The sequence below is a fragment of the Mustela putorius genome, unplaced genomic scaffold (genome assembly GCF_011764305.1).
Source record: "Mustela putorius furo isolate JIRA1106 unplaced genomic scaffold, ASM1176430v1.1 tig00003854_pilon_pilon_pilon, whole genome shotgun sequence".
In the NCBI taxonomy this organism is placed as follows: Eukaryota; Metazoa; Chordata; class Mammalia; order Carnivora; family Mustelidae; genus Mustela; species Mustela putorius.
Genome location: NW_025422006.1, coordinates 8,062,676 through 8,083,547, shown reverse-complemented (window position 1 = coordinate 8,083,547; position 20,872 = coordinate 8,062,676). Strand labels below are relative to the sequence as shown.

General features: G+C 39.0%; 1 protein-coding gene and 1 long non-coding RNA gene across 3 annotated transcripts in view; one reads left to right on the top strand and one right to left on the bottom strand.

Annotated features, from left to right (window-relative positions):
- Positions 1–20,872, bottom strand: part of CFAP95 (cilia and flagella associated protein 95) — a 127,163-nt gene that overhangs the window by 84,775 nt on the left and 21,516 nt on the right. The window lies entirely within an intron of this gene.
- Positions 282–19,416, top strand: LOC101688247. Its single transcript, XR_200686.3, has 3 exons — positions 282–544; positions 17,605–17,662; positions 18,389–19,416. It is a non-coding gene; the product is annotated as an uncharacterized LOC101688247 (long non-coding RNA).

Here is a 20,872-nt window from a genome sequence, read left to right as displayed (position 1 = left end):
AAACCTAATAGATCTGGCTTCCAAGACCCGGTCGGCACTGATTAGAAAGAAACTACAGGGGCGCCTGGGCGCCTGGGTGGCTCAGTCGGTTAAATCCTCTGCCTTCAGCTAGGGTCATGATCCCAGGGTCCTGGGATCGAGCCCCGCATCTGGCTCCCTACTCAGCCGAGAGCCTGCTTTCCCCTCTCTCTCTGCCTGCTTCTCTGCCTACTTGTGATCTCTGTCTGTCAAATAAATAGATAAAACCTTTAAAAAATAATAATAAAAAAAAAGAAAGAAAGAAACTACATTTCCCAGAATGCAATGAGGATAGCGACCCACCTACGGAGAGGTTGAGAGGGACGCCCCTCCGCCTCCTGGGATTTGTAGTTTCGCCCTATCACCAGCCTAATCCTCAGAGTGGCCGGCGGACGTAAGGGGGAGGGGCGGGTCAGTTAAGGACTAAGGGGACCTGAGCCCAGAGCAGTTCGGCTCCGGCCGTCCTTGCAGAAGTTCTTTTTACCGTCCATCATCTGTCGTCACCACACCTTCTACTTATAAGCATGTAAGTTTAACCCAAAGGGAGCAAGAGAACACGCCTCAAACCCTAAAATGTGTCATTTATACATGAGGAGGAGCAGAATCAGCAAATCAGCTAAAAAGTCTGGGGATGAAAAAACCTTCATTGATTCTGGTTTCAGCTAATTTCCCAACCTTTTTGAGTTTCTTCCTCTGAAAAAACAAAGTAGAAGATGGGACCAAGGAGGGGGCAGGGTGGACACACGAATCTGAGGTCCCTTCAGGCTGTAACGCTGAACAGACCCAACCTCCAGGTACAGCTTAGGACTCCAGGGCGTTCAGCTCCCCGAGACCTGCCAGTTCTCATTTTCGCATTTGATATTTTATGACAACACAAATTCATCACATTATTGTGTTGTTTAATATGTGACAAGGAGATTTCAAAAAGATTACCTATGGCATTGCTTTCAAGAAATGATTGGATAGCTGCCTTCCAGAAGGAAGGTGCATATTTTATCTTTGACTTTCCAAGAGAAGAATATTTAGGTATCAGAATTCTCCCCAACTTAGTTGAGCACCATAAGGGCATTAGTGGACTTCATCATGGCCATCCCTCTGACCTGGAATGATGCTTAGTATATGGCATCATTTCAGAGTATGAGTGAACAAATGAATTGGGTACTTTAGATTTACTTGGACTTCCATAAATTCTTACTTTATGAAGACCACATGTACACAAAAATTCAAACTTAAAAACACAAGAGACATTTCACATTACAAACAGATTCTATAGTTTGCAAAAGATTTATTATAGTACTCCTATAAATAATGAAGTATTATTCTGGATCAGTTTTCACAAATTTGATTACACACAACTACTAAGTGCTTCTCTGTGGCCTGTGGTACCCAGTGTGGGCGCCAGTGGTATGCTCAGGCCCTTATTTTACTGGCAGCCACAGTTAAGCCACGTTACTTAAAACCAGATAAATAGTCCATTGTCACCAGCAAAGTGCTAGTAGAGTACTGAGTGCTATTTTAGCCCATTTGTTCCTGAAGAAAGGAGAAAGAAAAATAGAAATTAACTTTAAAAGGCTAAATAAGATCCACATTAAGCTCAGTTCTACCCAATCAAAGCAAAACATATTGCCATCACTCCAAAAATATTACCATCACTACTACCATCTGTTTTTTTTTTAATTTTATTTTACTTATGCTTAAAGTGATGGCAACATAATATATTTGTGACCGAGATGTCAAGTTTTTGCTGCCAGTTTGACTCAGAGACAGAGGCTGCCCAGAGCCAAGCCCTATCTGAGGTACACGAACAGTACTATGGAGATTTAAAAGCATTTCAGCACAAAGAAGTAGCAGTAAGTTAAGAAAACAAAACAACTGTAGCTTATTATTTTAGAGTTCCTTAAACCAAGCTGAAAGCTTAGTTTAGTCTATGAATATGTTATTATACTCTTTCCCCTTTATACCAACGTCACCAGCTTTATTGTCTTCTGTGCCTACTAAATACATTTTAACATCCTTTTGTTGGGATATATGAGATTGACTCTCTGATACCCTCAAGTTCAGACCCCTTCCATTCCTTTCGTATACACCAGTACGTTCTGTGGGATTTTCACTTTGCTGATTGTTTACTGATGAAATAGGAAGAGAACAGAAGGGTTTTGTGAGAATTACATAAGATAATATCTTGAAAGCAGGTGTGCCTAATGGATGCTTAGCCCTCAATAAAATTTCGACTACTACTGCTATTGTTACATCCTAACTCTGTCCTTATCACTTGGGAAAAGTACCTTAAAATGTGCTTGTTTGTGTGGAGTTTCCTAAGTATACTTTCTGTTTTTGAAGCTTTGTCTGTTTACAAGGGTTTTGTAAATGAAAATCTTTTTATTATATATTAATATGAAATTTAACAGTCTGAATCAGAAAAATGTTGTCAAGATATTTGGATATGTTACCAGTGATAATGATGGTTTTGCATTCATATGGAATCTTTTCTCTTCAAGACCATTAATAAGCTTTATGCTTTTTAAATGTGAAATCACTGATCCTCAACACACTTGAGTTATTCCTGTTTTCTTCAAACTTCATCAAACCAATGAAGTGTAGGGATTAAAGCAATGTTTTCTATTTAGATTAATCTCTTTTCACCATAATATCCTTGAGGTAAGAAAATTATAGTTCAGGTGGCTGAAACAGGACTTTTCCGTAGGAAAGTGCAGGCAGACCCAACTGAGGAAGTGGAAATCCCCATCTTGTGAGCCTACTCTAATATATTCATCAGTTTTATCAGATTATTTAAGAAATTGCCAAGATGACTTGACCAGAATAGCAAACCTAAAACAGATATAAACCAGCCAGATGTAAATGGCCACAGGGGCAAACCTCTTCAGCATCTTCTTTCTCTTCCTGTCTTAACAATCATCTACTTGATTCCAGGAAAGCACCTGCCAGGGCCTTCCAAAGTCACTATCAGCAATGATCACCCCCAAACATTAAACTTTCTCCTACCAAATGTCATGCAATTAAGCTGAGGGAAAAAATCTAATTCTGTAAGAAAATTAACTTGTATTATCTCTATGTTGAATCATTTAAATCTATATTTTTTAAAAAAACCCTGTATTTTAATTCTATAATATTTAGAAGTTTAAAATTGAGTATTTGGGTCCCAATCAAGGATTGATTGCATAGTATTTTTAAAATTCTCTAGGAATAGGGAGCTCCCGTCACCCTCTATATATACATCTAGGGGTTCACTTGAGACTGTTTTACACAAAAAAATTAGAGTCCACCTCCTATGTCAAAAATGAATGAGATTTCTGGTCTTCCCCAATCCCTCCAAGCTTCCACTTCCATCTTTCCTCCTCCCCTTTCTTCTTTTCTTTTTCTCACATTTTCTGCCTTGATCCCTTCCTTTTCCATGCCCCATTCCTTCTCTTCTTCTTCCCTCCCCTTCTCTCTCTCTCCTTCCCTCTCTCCCTATTCCCTCCTTCTCTTCTTCCTCCTTTGAGAAGTGGTAAGAATTTCAGAGTCAACATCTGTTGCTGAGCACCCAAGAGAATCTGGTACAATTCAGTTATGTGAAAAATATGAAATAAAAATAGTAAGATCCAGATACCACTGCCAAAATTTATATGAATAAGCTCCTGTTCAATGACCCAGGAACTCTGAAAAGAGTCAACTCTGACAAAAGCTCCAACCTTCTTTCCTTTCCTTTAAGTATTCATAACAGCCAATGGTCTTTTTTAGAATGAATTTAACCTGAAGTATGATCTCTCTGTACTTCTAATTTGTGTTGTAAACCTATAAGGCATTGACTTCTCTCAATTATTATTAATTAGTATATTGACTGACTGTTGTCACACAACAGGAATGATTTCTAGAACTCCTACTATCAGCACAAAGGATTAATTTATTAAATATTCAAAGTATGGTATTCTATAATTCAGCATTTCCCTTATTTTGATAGTCAATAAGTGAGATTCTTTGGCAGAACTGTCCATAACTATGATGATAAAATTTTAATGTTCTGGATTAGTAATGACATGCTCAAACATAAATGTAGCTTAGGGATTTCTCTAACATTCTACAGACTGGATATCTTTAATTATTCAAAAACTGAATACCCATATTCACAAATTACCTAAACTCTTGGTTTCTTCCTTTTCTCCCATGTGCTGCTTTGGTTTCTTGGCGCCTTTATTGTTTATTAGCAACAAGAATGCGATCATGTAGCTACCAGTTAGCTACTTGGGAAAGTAGTGGTACTTGAAATTAAGTTCGGTATTGTGGGTTTCTTTGTTTTTTGGGTTTTTTTGTTGTTGTTTTGTTTTGTTTTGTTTTTGCTCTTTAATCGCATAAAGGAACATCCTCTCCCAGGGAAGAAGATCAGAGAAAAGAAACTGGATTTGGGCTCCTTTTGCTTCTGGTGGTGGTGGACATTTTCCTATGGCCCCACAAGACCCACCCCCAGCTGCATGGTGAGCAAGATGGTGAGAAACCCGCTGAAAGGCTTCCACCAGAAGATCAAGTACATGTAGGAGGTTTCTGGTTGTTGAGTACACCAAACACACAGCTGAGAATATCAAGTTGCCATACTGGGGCAGAGGTCAGGAGCTCACGGAAGAAGCTGGGGAATTTCCAGAATGTTGAAGGACTGTCTGAGTGTTGTACGATTTTGAGTTTCTTGTGTTCATCGAGCATACGTCAGACTTGTGATGTTGTCTCCTCTGTTCATTAAATCTCTCTCTCTCTCTCTTTTTTTAAAGACTTCATTTATTTATTCGTCAGACAGAGATCACAAGTAGACAGAGGGGCAGACAGAGAGTGAGGGGGAGGCAGGCTCCCCACTGAGCAGAAAGCCCAATGCGAGGCTCAATCCCACGACCCTAGGATTATGACCTGAGCCAAAAGCTGAGGCCTTAACCCACTGACCCACCCAGACACCCCTCATTAAATCTCTTCTTACAGCATCATGTTTAAGTTGCTTTAGACTACAGAGGCTTTCAGGCTATTTCAGGAGAAGGATCATTTTCTAAAGGGTCAGGGCGGGACTAAAAGCAAGTATGATGACATTAAAAAATAGTAATAAAGGAAGCCGACTTAGAATAAAGATTGTCCAGACCAAACAATCATTCACATTTTCAGCACCAATTCTATGACCAATTTGTACAATTAACCCTTAAACAACTCAGGTTTGAACTGTACATGTCCACTTATGTGAGGAATTTTTTTTTCAATTAATATATTGGAAAAGTTTTTGGAGATTTGTGACAATTTGAAAAATTTGCATACTGTGTAACTAAGCAATATCAAAAAATTAAGAAACCAGTAGGTATGTTTATATATAGATACTAGTTTATCGTTAATACTATAAAATATACATGAATCTGTTAAAGAAAAGTTAAAATTTATCAAAGCTTACGCACATATGTACAGATGATACATGCCACACCATTTGCAGTCAAGGGAAGTATAAACAAATGTAAAGATATTGTATTAAGTCATAACTTCAGAAAATTAGCTGGAGTACTATACTGTGGTCATAATTTGGTAGCCCCCTCCTGTTGCTACTGCAGTGAGCTCAACTGTCTCCAGCATCCTCTACAAACGCCCTATGACGCGAATCATCTCCACTTGAGCAGTTTGGCTCACCAGTAAGTCGTGCGTCACAGTAAAAAGCGATCCCTCATGGTTCTCACATATTTTTCATCATGTTTAGTGCAACATTATAAACCTTGAATAACACCATGGGACCCACAGGAGGTGCCACTAGGGGTGCTGGAAGTGCTCCCAAGAATCCCGGAAAGTCATCACATTACAAGAAAAGAATGATTTGCTTGATATGTACCATAGATTGTGGTCTGCAGCTGTGGTTGCCTGCCATTTCAAGATAAAGGAGTCCAGCATAAGGGTACTTGTTTAAAAGCGGGGGCGGGGGGGGGGGGTTGATGGTAATGGGGCGCCTGGAGGGCTCAGTTGGTTGAGCCCCTGCTTTCAAGCTCAGGTCATGATCCCAGGGTCCTAGGATCAAGTCCCCACATCAGGCTCCCTGCTCAGAGAGAGGAACCTGCTTCTTCTTCTCTCTCTGACCCTCCCCGACTTGTGCTCTCTCTCTCTCTCTCTCCCTCTCGCTCTTAAATAAGTAAAATCTTTTAAAAAGTGGGGGGGGGGATTTGTGATACTGCTCCTGCAGCTTTGCCAGCAGGCATGAAAACCCTACATTTTCTGTGAAATGCCTTTTTATATCATATTGAAAATGCAGCTTGTATGTGGGTGCAGGATTGCTTTAAGAAAGCCATCCCTATCAACTCTAATATAATTCATGAAAAAGCAAAGTCATGATATGACATCTAGGGCAAAAGGAAGGAAGGTAAAGCCTCTAAAGCTGGAGAACTTAATGCCAGCAAAGGATGGTTTGATAATTTTCAAAAGGTTTGGCTGTAGAGGTGCCTGGCTGGCTCAGCTGGTGGAACATGTGACTTTTGGTTTCAGCGTTTTAAGTTCAAGCCTCACATTGGATGTAAAGATTACTTAAAAAATAAAATCTTTAAAAAAAAAAAAAAGTTTGGCTTTAAAAAAAAAAATGTCAAGATACCAGGAGAGGCAGCTTCTTTCAACCAAGAGGCAACAGACAAATTTCCAGATGCCATTAAGAAAAGCATTGAGGAGAAAGGATATCTGCCTGAACAGATTGTTAATACAGAAAAAAGTACCCTATTCTGGGGGGAAAATTGCCATAAGAATGTATTAGTAAGGGGGGCACCTGGGTGGCTCAGTCACAAGCATCTGCCTTCAACTCAGGTCATGATCCAGGGGTCCTGGGATCAAGTGTGTCTCCTCCCCACCCACACCCACCCCACCCCCCACCTCCCCCACCTCCCCACCCCCACTGGCAGGCTCCCTGATCGGAGAGGAGCCTCTTCTGTCTCTTCCTTTGCCCCTTCCCTCCCCCTCCTTTCCTGCTTGCTCTCTCTCTCTCTCTCTCTCTATATATATATATATATATATATGTATATATATATATACTATTAGTAAGGAAGAAAAGCTAGCACTGAGATTTAAGGCAGAAAGGATAGGCTAACTCTACTCTTTTGCACAAATGCAGTCTGGTTTATAATCAGGACTGCCCTTATCTGTAAGGCTGCTAACCCCTGAGCCTTGAAGAGAAAAGATAAACACCAGCCTCCAGCCTTTTGGATGTCAAACAAGAAGGCCTGGACAAGAAGAAACCTTTTTTCTGGGCTGGTTCCATTGTGATGCTTTGTCCCTGAAGTCAGCAAATATGTTCTTTTGATATTGGATGATGCCCCTGGCCACCCAGATTTCCACGAGTTTAACACTGATGACACCAAAGTGGTCTACTTGTCCCCAAATGCAACATCTCTAATCACCATAGATCAGGGTGTCCTAAGGACCTTTAAGGCTCAGTACACACAGTACTCTATGAGAATGACTGTCAATGCTATGAAAGAGAACCACAATACAGAAAACATCAAGAAAGTCTGGAAAGATTACACCATTGAAGATGCCATTGTTGTTATAAGAAAAAGTCGTCATGAAGTCTGAAACAATACATTCCTGCTGGAGAAAACTGTCCAGACGTTGTGCATGACTTCACAGGACCCATGACAGAGCCAATCAAGGAAGTCTAACCCAAACCCCTCCATTGTTGAAGGGGCAACTGTAATTTCTCAGTACACATTAGGTGTGGAGATTTTCCAAGTAACACTAATAATTTATAATGAAAGTTTCCCTAATCATAGTGACTCAAGAGAGTACAGTTTTGATGACCAATGACAGAAAGCTAAATCCAAGGTAGGACAGAAAGAGGAGTTTATGGACTCATGTAAGGGCAATTCTGGCATCAAGCATATCTGAACACCAGGGACTGATGATGTCTTGGGATGCTATTTTACTATTTCTTGGTTTTGCTTTCTTTCTTGGGTTAGCTTACTCTCAGGCAAGCTCTCCCCAAATGGCTAGCAATTTACATGGCTCCCTACCCTCTCATAACATAAAGCGTCCCTCTTTTCTCAAGTTCCATCAGAAGTCCTAGACACCATTTGGCCTGATCTGATTCATGACTGTTCTGAAAAAATCACTAGAGCAAGGTCCGAGGTTGATGTGGTAAGCTCCCCAGCCTGATCTGTGTGATGGTCTCCCCCCCAGGGGGAGGTTTGCCCTTTCTGACTAATCTAGACTGAAAGTACAAGATTGGATAAAAGGGAAAAACAGATACCTACTGTTATCTGTATCCACAGATACCTACTGTAGATGGTAATAATAAGACATCCTATCCATAGGTCACTTTTTTTTTTTTTTTTTTGACAGGAAGAGAGATCACAAGCAGGCCAAGAGGCAGGCAGAGAAAGAGGGGAGAAGCAGGCTCCCTACTGAGCAGAGACCCTGATGCGGGGCTCGATCCTAGGACCCTGGGATCATGACCTGAGCTGAAGGCAGAGGCTTAACCCACTGAGCCACCCAGGTGCCCCTCCAATGATCACTTTATAAAATATTTTACAGGGGCATCTGGGTGGCTCAGTCGGGTAAGCGTCTGCCTTCAGCTCAGGTCAGGATCCCAGGGTCCTGAGATCAAGCCCTGCATCATGCTCCCTGCTCAGGGCTTCTCCCTCTCTCCCTGCCTCCCCCCCCCTGCTTGTGAACTTTCTCTCTCAGACAAATAAATAAAATCTTTTAAAAAATAAATAAAATAAAATACTTTTACATACACTCTTTTATTTGGCCCTTACAAAAATAATGTGGGGTGCAGATTGGCATTTCCATTATCAAGATGAGTAAACTGAATTGCACACGTAGAGGCAAAGCCAGTTTTATATTCTTACCTTCAGACTCCAAAGAAGGTTCTCACTCTAATTCTACGACAGACACTGTATATGTATATATATTCTTCTGTTTGCAGGAGCCTGAACTCTAGTAGGACTACAGGATTATGTCCTCAACTAGCCTGTACTTCTGTAACTTTTGTCTCCTTTGGATATGTCATGACTTCTCAACCTAAGGCATTAAGTTGTTTGTAACACTGGGTTATCAGTATGTTTCCAAAATTCCCCCCTGGTTAATTTCTTCTGAAATTATACAATTCCATACTCCTAAAGCTTTCATAAAATACAGTAAAATAGTTTGGGTCTCTCATCCCTTTGCCTGTCACTTGGGATCGAATTTCATTTTTGCCCTGAAGAACACCTTGCTCACATTTTGCCTTTCTTTTGCTCTCATCCTCTCTGTGTCGGGATTGATCTTCCTTTCTCAGCATAACCCCATTCTCCTGTGGTGTGTTTACTATCCCTAACAGGGACTAGAGGACCTGAGTCTTTCTTCCTCAGTTTTCTCTTGTCACTCTAGAATCCAGAGAACGTGAAGGGTATCTGAATTTTTTTTTTAGATTTTTTTTAAATTTATATATTTGACAGATAGAGATCACAAGTAGGCAGAGAAGCAGGCAGAGAGAGAGAAGGAAGCAGGCTCCCTGCTGAGCAGAGAGCCCGATGCGGGGCTCGATCCCAGTATCTTGGGATCATGGGATCATGACCTGAGCCGAAGGCAGAGGCTTTAACCCACTGAGCCACCCAGGTGCCCCCTGAATTTCTAAAACTTTTCGACATAAGCTTTTATTCTACAGTGTAAGGTTAAATATGTTGTTTTCCCTAAAGTGATGTTTTTTAGAACATGTGTGATTTTATGTTCATATAAAATTCTAAGAACAAAATACCAAGATCTCAATATCATTTACAAAAAATATTCAAAAACCCTGTATCCATTTCTATAAAGAATTATAGTTTTAATATTAAAGGAAACTACCTGAAATGTATTTTAATATAATTATATAGCTCATGCCGTGTCATCTCTTCTCATTTACCAGTGTCTATTCTATTTAGTTTAAGATGAACTAAATTTCCATTTCTGACTGAACCTTATTATTATTAAAAAATGCATCATATTTTCTCCCAGTGTGGATATGCATGAGGAGAATATTTTGTGCAAAAATTAATTGCCTTTTTTTCTTGGCACATTACAAGGAGGACTATTTTGGAAGTTAAAAATATTAATGATTACTCTGATTCACCAATTGGAAAAGTTTCTTCAATACTGTGACATAAAATTTCCTTCCATTACACTCAGAATGTGGCATAAATGTTTTTTTATTTTCCAGATGGCTATAATTTCTTACTTTCTGTCTAAATTTATAAGAGTCACAGAATAAACAAGCCTAGAATCTGAGGTCACTGGGAGAGTGAAGGTTATTTTTTATGGCCTCTTAGACAAAGGAGAAGTGTACTCTCACCCTCTCGAAGACTGCTAAGGAGACTTATCCTATCTACCTCCACAGAGGCCCAGATGAGAGAGCTCACAACTCACGAAGGCGTTCCATTCCAATTCTGGACAAGCATAATCATAAGTTTCCTCTTATGTTGAGCTAACATGAACCTTCTTGCTAGATGCACTAGTTGGTTCTGCTTCTGGAAGATAAAAGATAAGCTTTATTTCTCTCAGATATATGAGAGATATATGAAGAAAGATTACATGCCTTCTCTTTTCCCAGGTAAACAAAGTAAACAAACCTACATTTTTTCATATTATTTTGGCTGAACCTCTGGATGTGCATCACTTTGATCATGAGCCCCTTAAAAAGTGGTTCTCAGAAAAGAGCACAACATTTGACTCTGACCAATGCCAAGTACAGTAGGGCTACCACTGTGTCCCATGCATTAGACTCTTTGCCTTTGTTAGCACAACCTAAGCATGGGAGAAAGGAAGCAAGATAGGATAAGAGACAGGAAGGAGGAGAGGGAAGAAGGGAGGAAAAAAGAGAAAACAGATGAACTGAAACAAGATCAGGGAGAAATTAAAAATTCAAAATATATGTATGCCCTGAGGCTAATACTAGGATCAGAACTACCGTCTCGTGACCAAGCTTTGGACCTCTGGCAAGGTTGAAAGCTCATTATCGAGCCTCCTGGACTAAGCCTGGAACCTTTGAAGCAACAAATGAAAGGGCCTATGAAAATACAAATCCTCTGGGTTGGGCGGTTGGGGATCTGCCTTTGGCTCAGGACATAATCCCAGGGATCCAGGGATCAAGTACGTTTCTGTAGGGAGCCTGCTTCTCCCTCTTTCTCTGCCCCTCCCCCTACTGGTTCTCTCTCTCTCTCTCTCTCTCATGTGCTCTTTCTCTCCCTCAAATAAATAAATGAAATCTTAAAAAATTAAAAAAAAAATACAAGTCTTCTCCAAAGCAAGTATCCCCAATTTACACTCTCAGGACTCCCCAGATTAAGTTCAACACGCCTGAGCTCACAAGATGCTACTGGTAAACACAGAAGGAAATAAGCTAGGATAAGGTAAAACAACAAAGGATAGATTTAAGTCCCCTACTACCCTACCCCAACTCAAATGCTTGAATTATTAGATGCAACACGTTAGATAATCTGAATCAAAACTCCAAAAAAACAAATCCTGGAGCCATAAAACAAGCTGATGAAGGAATAAATCACTATCAAAAATGGCCAGAGCAACTTTTAACATGACCATGGGTGCATTAGCAGTTTCCTTTTCTCATTAGGGAAATCTGGAAACCATAAAAATATGGACAACAAAAGTTTAAATTTTGGTAAAAATAAAAGACTCCAAAATAGTTGTAAAGGCTACTGAGCCTTTAGGATTCACGTGGCAGTAAGCTAAAAGAGGCCTACAAGCAATGCGGTAGAATCCTAAAATCCATGCCCTCCACCAAGATTTCTTGCCCTAATATGAGGGCCTATGAATATAATGGATGCAATAGTACCCTTGTGATTATGTTACATGACATGCCAAATGAGATTTTGCAAATGCAATTACGAGTACTAGTCAGTTGACTTTGAATTAATCAAAATGGAGATTATCACACGAGCCCTCTGAAAGCATAGAGTTTTCTGTCTGGTGGCAGAAGAGAAAGAAAGATCTAAAACAGAAGGATTCCATTATATTGTACACCTGAAACTAATATAACACTATATGCCAACTGAGAATTAAAATAAAAACTTAAAAAGTGGTGGTGGTGGGGCCCAGAAGGATTCCAGGTACTGTTGTTAGTTTTGCAGATGGGGGCCCACACGAAGGGAGGGAGAGTGGCCTCTAGGAGCTATAAGCTGTCCTGTGCAGCCGACAACTAGCAGGGAAATGGAGACATCAGTCTTACAACTGCAGGGAAATGACTTCTGCCAACAACCAGAATGATCCTGGAAGTGATTTTTTCCCTAGAGATTTCAGAGAAGAGTCCAGTACAGATGATACCTTGATCTTAGCCCTGTGAGATCCAAATTAGAAAATCCAGTAAAGCCTGCCCACTTCTGACCTATAGAACTGGGTGCTAACAAATGCTGTTTTAAGCCATTAAATTTAGGGTAATTTGTTATGCAGCAGCAGCAAACTAAAATAAGTGGTATTTCAGAAAATATTGTTTTTATTTTACTTTTGTTTTATTTATTTTTAAGTTTTTATTTAAATTCCAGTTACTTAACAGAGTATAATATTATTTTCAGATGTAGAATCCAGTGATTCAACATACAACAACTGGTGTGCATCACAACTACCCTCCTTAATCCCCACCATCTATTTAACCCATCCCCCGACCCACTTCCCCTCTGGGAGCCATCAGTTGTTCTCTATAGTTAAGAGTCTGTTTTTTGGTTTTTCTTTCTTTTTCCCCCTATGTTTAAATTCTACATTTGAGTGAAATCATACGGGATTTGTCTTTCTCTGAATGACTTATTTCACTTAGCATAATACTCTCTAGCTCTGCCCACATAATTGCAAATGGCAAGGTTTCAGTCTTTTTGATGGCTGAGTAATATTCACACACACACACACACGTGTGTGTGTGTGTGTGTGTGTGTGTATATATAACTTCTTCTTTATCCATGCATCAGTCAATGGACATTGGGGCTCTTTCCATAATTTGGCTATTGTGGACACTGCTGATATACACATCAAGGTACATGTATCCCTTCAAATTAGTATTTTTGTATCCTCTGGGTAAATACCTAGCGATTCGATTGCTGGATCATAGGTTAGTTCTATTTTTAACTTTCTGAGGAACCTCAATACTGTGTTCCAGAGTGGCTGTGCCAGCTTGCATTCCCACCAGCAGTGTAGGAGGGTTCCCCTTTTTCTGCATCCTTGTTAATACTTATTGTTTCCTGTGGTGTTAATTTTAGCCATTCTGATTGGTATGAGGTGGTATCTCATTGTAATTTTGATTTCTATTTCCCTCACACTGAGTGATACTGGGCATCTTTTGATGTGTATGTTCGCCATCTCTGGATGTCTTCTTTGGAAAAATGTCTACTCATGTCTTCTGCCTGTTTCTAGACTGGATTATTATACCTTTGGGTGTTGTTTTATAAGTTCTTTATATATTTTGGAAACTAACCCTTTATCAGATATGGTATTTGTAAATAGCTCTCCCATTCTGTAGGTTGCCTTTTAGTTTTGTTGATTGTTTCTTTCACTGTGCAGAAGTCTTTTTTTTTTTTTTAAATCTTGATGAAGTCCCAACAGTTCATTTTTGCTTTTATTTCCCTTGCCTTAGGAAACATCTACAAAAATGATGCTATGGCCAATGTCAGAGAAATTACTGTCTGTGCTCTCTTCTAGGATTTTTATGGTTTCAGGCTTCACATTAGGTCTTTAATCCATGTTGAGTTTATTTTTGTGTATGGTGTAAGAAAGTGGTCCAGTTTCATTCCTCTGCATGTGGCTGTCCAATTTTCCCTATAACATTTGGTAAAGAGATTGTTTTTTCCCTACTGCAGATTCTTTCCTCCTTTCTTCCTTTGTTGAAGATTAACTGAGGGTTCATTTCTGTGTTTTCTATTCTGATCTGTTGATCGATGTGTCTATTTTGTGCCAGAACCATAATGTCTCGGTCACTACAGTTTTGTAACATAACTTGAAGTATGGAATTGTGATGCTTCAGGCTTTGCTTTCCTTTTTCAAGATTGCTTTGGCTATTAGGGGTCTTTTGTGGTTTCAGACAAATTTTAGGATTGCATGTTCTAGTTCTGCAAGAAATGCTGTTGGTATTTTGATAGGGATTGCATTAAATGTATAGATTGCTTTGGTTAACATGGGCATTTTAACAATATTTGTTCTTCCAATCCATGAGCATGAAATATTTTTCCATTTTTTTGTGTCATCTTCAATTTCTTTCATCAGTGTTTTATCATTTTCAGAGTATAGGTCTTTTATGTCTTTGGCTTATTCCCAGGTATATTAGGGTTTTTGGTGGTTTTTTTAAAGATTTTTATTTATTTATTTGACAGACAGAGATCACAAGTAGGCAGAAAGGCAGGCAGAGAGAGAGAGAGGAAGGGAAACAGGCTCCCCACTGAGCAGAGAGCCCGACGCGGGGCTCGATCCCAGGACCCTGGGATCATGACCTGAGCCGAAGGCAGAGGCTTTAACCCACTGAGCCACCCAGGCGCCCCTATATTAGGATTTTGATGCAACTGTTAATGGGATTGATTCCTTGATTTCTCTTTCTGATGCTTCATTTTTAGTGTTACAGAAATGCAGCAGAGTTGATTTTGTATTCTGCAACTTTACTGAATTCATCTGTTCTAGCAATTTTTTTGGTGGAGTCTCTCAGGTTTTCTTTATAGAGTATTCTGTCATCTGCAAATAGTGGAAGTTTGATTTCTTCCTTACTAATTTTACCATGAATGGAGTTGTATTTTTCAAATGCTTTTTCTGCATTTATCAAAAGAATTATATGGTTCTTATTGTTTCTTTTATTAATGTGGTATATCATGTTGATTGATTTGTGAATACTGATTTACACTTGCACCCCAGGAATAAGTCCAACTTGATCATGGTGAATGATTCTTTTAATGTTGCTTGCTATATTTTACTGAGAACAATGTCCAAAATGTTCATCAGGGATATTGGCCTGCAGTTTTCTTTTTTAATGGAGTCTCTATCTAGTTCTGGTATCAGTGTAATGCTGGACTCATAAAATGAATTTGGAGGTTTTCCTTCCATTTCTATTTTTTAGAATAGTTTGAGAAGAACAGATATTACCTCTTCTTTATATGTTTGGTAGAATTCACCTGTGAAGCCATCTGACCCTAGACTTTTGTTTGTTGGGAGTTTTTTGATTACTGATTCAAATTTTTTCCAGGTTATCAGGCTGTTCAAGTTTTCTATTTCTTCCCATTTAAGATTTGGTAGTTTATATATTTCTAAGAATTTATCCAGGTTGTCCAATTTGTTGGCATATAGTTTTTTACAATATTTTCTTATTATAATTGTTTGTATTTCTGTGGTGGTGGTGGTGGTAGTGATTTCTCCTCTGTCATTTGTGATTTTATTTATTTGGGTTCTTTTTCTTCTCTTTTTGATAAGTCTGACTAGGGGGTTATCAATTTTATTAATTTTTTCAAAGAGCCAGCTCCTGGTTTCATTGATCCAGTCTATTATTTTCTTTTAGTTTCTAGATCATTTGTTTCTGCTCTTATCTTTATTATTTCCCTTCTTCTGCTGGCTTTTCACTTTGTTTGCTGTTCTTTTTCTAGCTCCTGTAGGTGTAAGGCTAGGTTGTTTGAGATTTTTCTTGCTTCTTGGTATTGCTGTATCCTTCCCTCTTAAAACAGCTTTTCTGCATCCCAAAGGTTTTGGACCATGGTGTTTTCATTTTCACTTGCTTCCATGTATTTTTTAATTTCTTCTTTGATTTCCTGGTTGATCCATTCATTATTGAGTAACATGTTGTTTAACCTCCAGGAATTTGTGGTCTTTCCAAATTTTTTCTTATGGTTGACTTCAAGTTTCATAGAGTTGTGGTCAGAAAATACGCATGGTATGATCTCAAATCTTTTTGTACTTGTTGAGGCCTGATTTGTGACCTAGTATGTGATCTGTTCAGGAGAAAGTCCCATGTGACTTGTAAAGAATGTGTATTCCACTGCTTTAGGATGGAATGTTTTGAATCTATCTGGTCCAGTGTGTCATTCAAAGCCATAGTTTCCTTGTTGATTTTCTGCTTAGATGATCTGTCCATTGACGTAAGTTGGGTGTTAAAATCCCCTACTGTTATTATCAATGAGTTCCTTTATGTTTGTTATTGTTTTATATATGTTAATGCTCCATGTTGGGTACATAAACATTTATAACTCTTAGATCTTCTTGATGGATAGTCCCCTTTATTATTATGCCAGTGCCCTTCTTCATCTCTTATTACAGTCTTTGGTTTAAAATCTAGTTTGTGTGATGGAAGTATTGCTACTTTGGCTTTCTTTTGATGTCCCTTTGCATGATAAATGTTTCTCCATCCCCTCACTTTCAATCTCCAGGTGACTTTGGGCCTAAAATGGGTCTATTATAGCTAGCATATAGACAGGTCTTAGTTTCTTATCCATTTGGACACCCTATGTCTTTTGGCTAGAGTTTTTAGTGCATTTATATTCAGAATAATTCTTGACAGATATGTATTTAGTACCATTTTATTACTTGTTTTGTTGTTTTTTTCTGGAGGTTTTCTCTTCCTTTTTTGTCTTTGTCACTTCCAATCTTTCCTTTCCACTCAAAGAGTCCCCTTTAATATTTCTTGCAGGGCTGATTTAGTGGTGATGAACTCCTTTAGTTTTTGTCTGTGAAACTCTTTATCTCTCCTTCTATCAGAAAGTACTATCTTAAAAAAAAAAAAAAATCCTAAAGGTGCCGAGCCACATCTTAAGTTTCAAAAAGTATCTCTAATGAGCAGCAGATGTGTTGGGAAGAATGTGAGGTGAATGGTATCAGATGCCCCCCCTTATGAATGCCCTAAGAGGAGAGCAGAAAAGAGGCTGCTAGTTTATAATGTCCAGTGAGACTAGTTCTTATAATTTTGCCAACAGAGGACATTTTGGTTGCTCTTTTCAATGTAGAGTTATGTCCTTTGTTTCATTTGCTTCTTTTGAATTGGAATTATACTTATTTGGCACTAATATTGCAACATATACTCTTTGGTTATTTGTGTTTTCCTGGTGCTTCTTGGCTTATGTTTTGATTCTTAGCCATCTAGCATTATTTAGGAGACATTCATTTAGAGATAGAATATAGTTAATCTTTCTTTTTATTCTTTTTTTTAAAGATTTGTTTATTTATTTTAGAAAGAGAGAGAGGATGTGCATAAACAGGAGGGGCAAAGGAGAGAGAATCTCAAACAGACTCTGCACTGAGTGTAGACCCAGACACAGAGCTTCATCTCAGGACTCTGAGATCACAACCCTGAAATCGAGAGTCAGATGCTTGACTGACGGAGTCACCCAGGTGCTCCAATCTTTGTTTTTCAAAAAAGAAGTAAGCCATTTTCTTTGGTTGTCATAACTTAGTTTTTGTCTAGTTACACTGTTTTTCTTTCTTGTCAATGGTTTCTTGCTTTCCTTTCATTTCTATCTACTCTATGGACTATGCTTTATTTGCTATAATTCCTATTGACTTCAAAAGTATTCATTCAATTTTTTTCCAGTGGGTGTCTCAAAAGTATATATTGTATTTTCAATTTTAGTGGTTTTTATAATGCTTTTCTAACATATTTTTAAATTTGTTTTTCAGAATCTGGAATGGAATGTCATCTTTTGACATCATGTGAGATGACAGTGCCGAGAACAAGGTATGCTGTCAACAAATGCTTATTTAATTAGACGGAATTGAAATTAGTTTGTTTTTCAATCTCACTTGAAATTACTTGAAACATGGGATTCGCACAACAGCTCAGGCAGCGGGGGTTCAGGGGGAGTTTAAACAATATGGCCTCTAGGAATGCAAGTAAAAAACATTTCTAAAAGAATGGTAACAAAGCACTGTGAGAATTTCCTTATTATTACTTACTACTCATTGTTGAGAACCACTGAAGTGCTACATTTTGAAATGAATGTATAAAAATCAGTTTAGTCACTAACAATCAGTCTCTATTCCTGTTCAAACGAAACCCAAGGGAGAATGGTTGGCTCATTTACTTTTCAGTGTCTTTTGCTTTCTTCTTATCTAAACTCCCATGGCAGGGGTATAGCAGTACCTGTACAATTCCCACAAGGAGTCCTGAATGCCTGCAAGTGGCATCCTGTCCAAGGGCAATTTAATTATCCAGATATATCATCATCAAGTCCTTCAGCAAGTTGCCCGACTTACCATTATGGCACCATGATGGCTTAATCGGGATGGCACAGTCTTAAATTACTTAATCCAAGACAGAATAATGAAAAGCTGTTTCAAAGGTTCACACAGTGGTTACATTAAGGTGTGTGGCCACGATGGCCATGAGTTATTTTGTGAGAAAAGCCAGTCATCATTTCAATCTGCCTTCCATTTCCTGCCCATATTATTTTTCCAATTTCAGGGTGAGCTTTATAGCCGACCTAAGGATTTGTTAGCATGACTCCCAGAGGCTTCTGGGAAAGTGACCCCTCTCCTGGCTCTCCAGTACTCAGTTTAAGAATATACTTGCATCAGGATGCAGCAGGCTGCCTGCACCAAGAATGATGAATGGGGACTATTCATGCTTCAGTTTACTGTATTGTGTTGAAATGCCTCCTATATTATATTCAGTGTTGTATTGAGAGGTTGAGTATACAAATAACAGAGCCCAGAACACATATAAAAACAGAACTCTGACCTACGGCTTGCAACAGAAGGCTGAAATTGGAAATCAACCAATCCAGGAAGCCAGGCTGCTATAAGTTAGACCTGCAGGAAGTCTGACTGCTATCTCTAGTGATGGGTCCAGGAAGCCAGACAATAGCCATAGTAACAATTGGCCCCAAATGACCAGGCTTTGATTAATGACAAACAGTTTTCCTAATATTTGTCCCCAGCCTGCCTACAACTTCCTCATGTCTACAGTTATCAATCAGGGCATACCTGAAGCTTTATCTTTTTTCAACCTTCTGCCTGCCTTTGAGTATCTGCCAAAATCCAAGTGACAGTAGCTGCCCCCCCCCTGCTGTAGAAGCTCTGAATAAATAGCCTTTGCTTGTTCTCATTTGGTTGGCCTTTGCTTATTTCCACTATAAAGTTAAAGAAGGTGCTTCTGGTGTCAAAGAAGTGGTCCCCAGCACATCCCCAGGCTACTTTACTGAGAGAACTTATCCAGTCTTAGGTGTTTAGTGCTAGATATAAAGAGAAAGACTATTAACTCTCCAGAAAGACTGATATGATTCTCACTTGGGTCTTACCATCTGTAACTACCTGCCCAGTGATGAGAATTTCAGAAGCTGGAATCTCCATCTGGCCTGATGTTGCTAACCTCTGTGATACGTATCATGACTGTGCTAACTTCCTTTTACATCCTTGAGATAATTAAACCCTGCTTGATCCATCCATGGAGCATGTGTCTGGTCTTTGCCTCAGTCTGAGCGTACAACTGACTTGGCCAAAACAATGGTCATGCACACCCCACATTTTATACTGGGTAGGTAAGAGTTACATATTTTGGAAGTGAATATAAAAAGATTCCTGTATTCTGTCCCAGGCTAGAATTTATAAATGAATGTCTGCTTATGGTATTATTTCTTAACCTAAGTCCGGGTACCATTTAGGGGAGAAAGGGAATACATGTGGAGAGAGTAGCATAATAAAGGCAAGAAGGCATGAACATAGAGAGCAATGCTGTGCATCTCCCGGGCCTCCGAAATACGCCATATGGTTTACATCTAACTTCAAATGCAGATACGGCTTCTACAAGCAGAGGGATTAATGGAAGGAAAAACTGAAGCAAACACCTTTGCCCTCAGGGAAGCCTTTTCGATACCATTTATTTCTGAGTTCTCATGAACTAAGGGGACAAGCAAATCTGTGTAGACTCCTCTGAGCTCCCAAGGTATCCCCATCTGAATGTTGTTCTTCATTCCCACTGCACAAGGACCACAATCACATTTAACTCTTAAGTAGAAACTTGACACAGTCCAGACGTCCATTTTCAATCATTTGAGACCTAAGTATGTCAACAAATATTTTCAGAGGGAACATTAGGTAAAACAATCATTTGCTAAATATGAATGTCTAATTCCCTCTCTGCATTGCCAATTCCCTCTTTGGTATTAATCACGGTTGCTAATATTCATGTCACCACATCGACAACAGAGTTCCCAATCTGTCAATCTATGATACATCCTTTAAGTAGCAGTAATTCTTTTTTTAACCTCAAGATTTTTCTATCTTATATCTACATGCACTGTAGAAAACGAGAGAAAAAAAGAAGGAAGACAGGAGAGGGATGAAAGGAAGGAAAGAGAGGAGGAGGAAAGAAGGGAAGTCACGATTAATACCAACATCACTATTAATATTTCAGTATAGAGATTTCCAATCATGTTGATATTGTCACGCAATCACAACATATATAACATTTCATAACTTTCTTTACTCAATAATATGTTAACATTTTTCTACATTATTAAACACTCCACAATGTAAAAGTTAATGACAGGAGAATGTTTTAACGTTTGGGTAGTCCACATGATGTCTCCTACTGTTAATAATTCACTGTTTCCTATTTTACATTACTATAAGGAATGCTACCACTAATATCCTTACCTAAATCTTTTCCTGCATGGACAATGATTTCCACATGAAAAAAAATGTAGAAATTGAATTTAAGTATCAAAAAGCTAAACACATCTTTATGACTTTTGATCTTTGTATCAGGGAGCTCTGTAGAGGGGCACCTGGGTGGCTCAGTGGGCTAAGCCTCTACCTTTGGCTCAGCTCATGATCTCAGGTCCTGGGATCAAGTCCCACATGGGGCTCACTGCTCAGCAGGGAGCCTGCTTCCCCCTCTCTTTGCCTGCTTCTCTGCCTATTTGTGGTCTCTCTCTCTCTCTGTCAA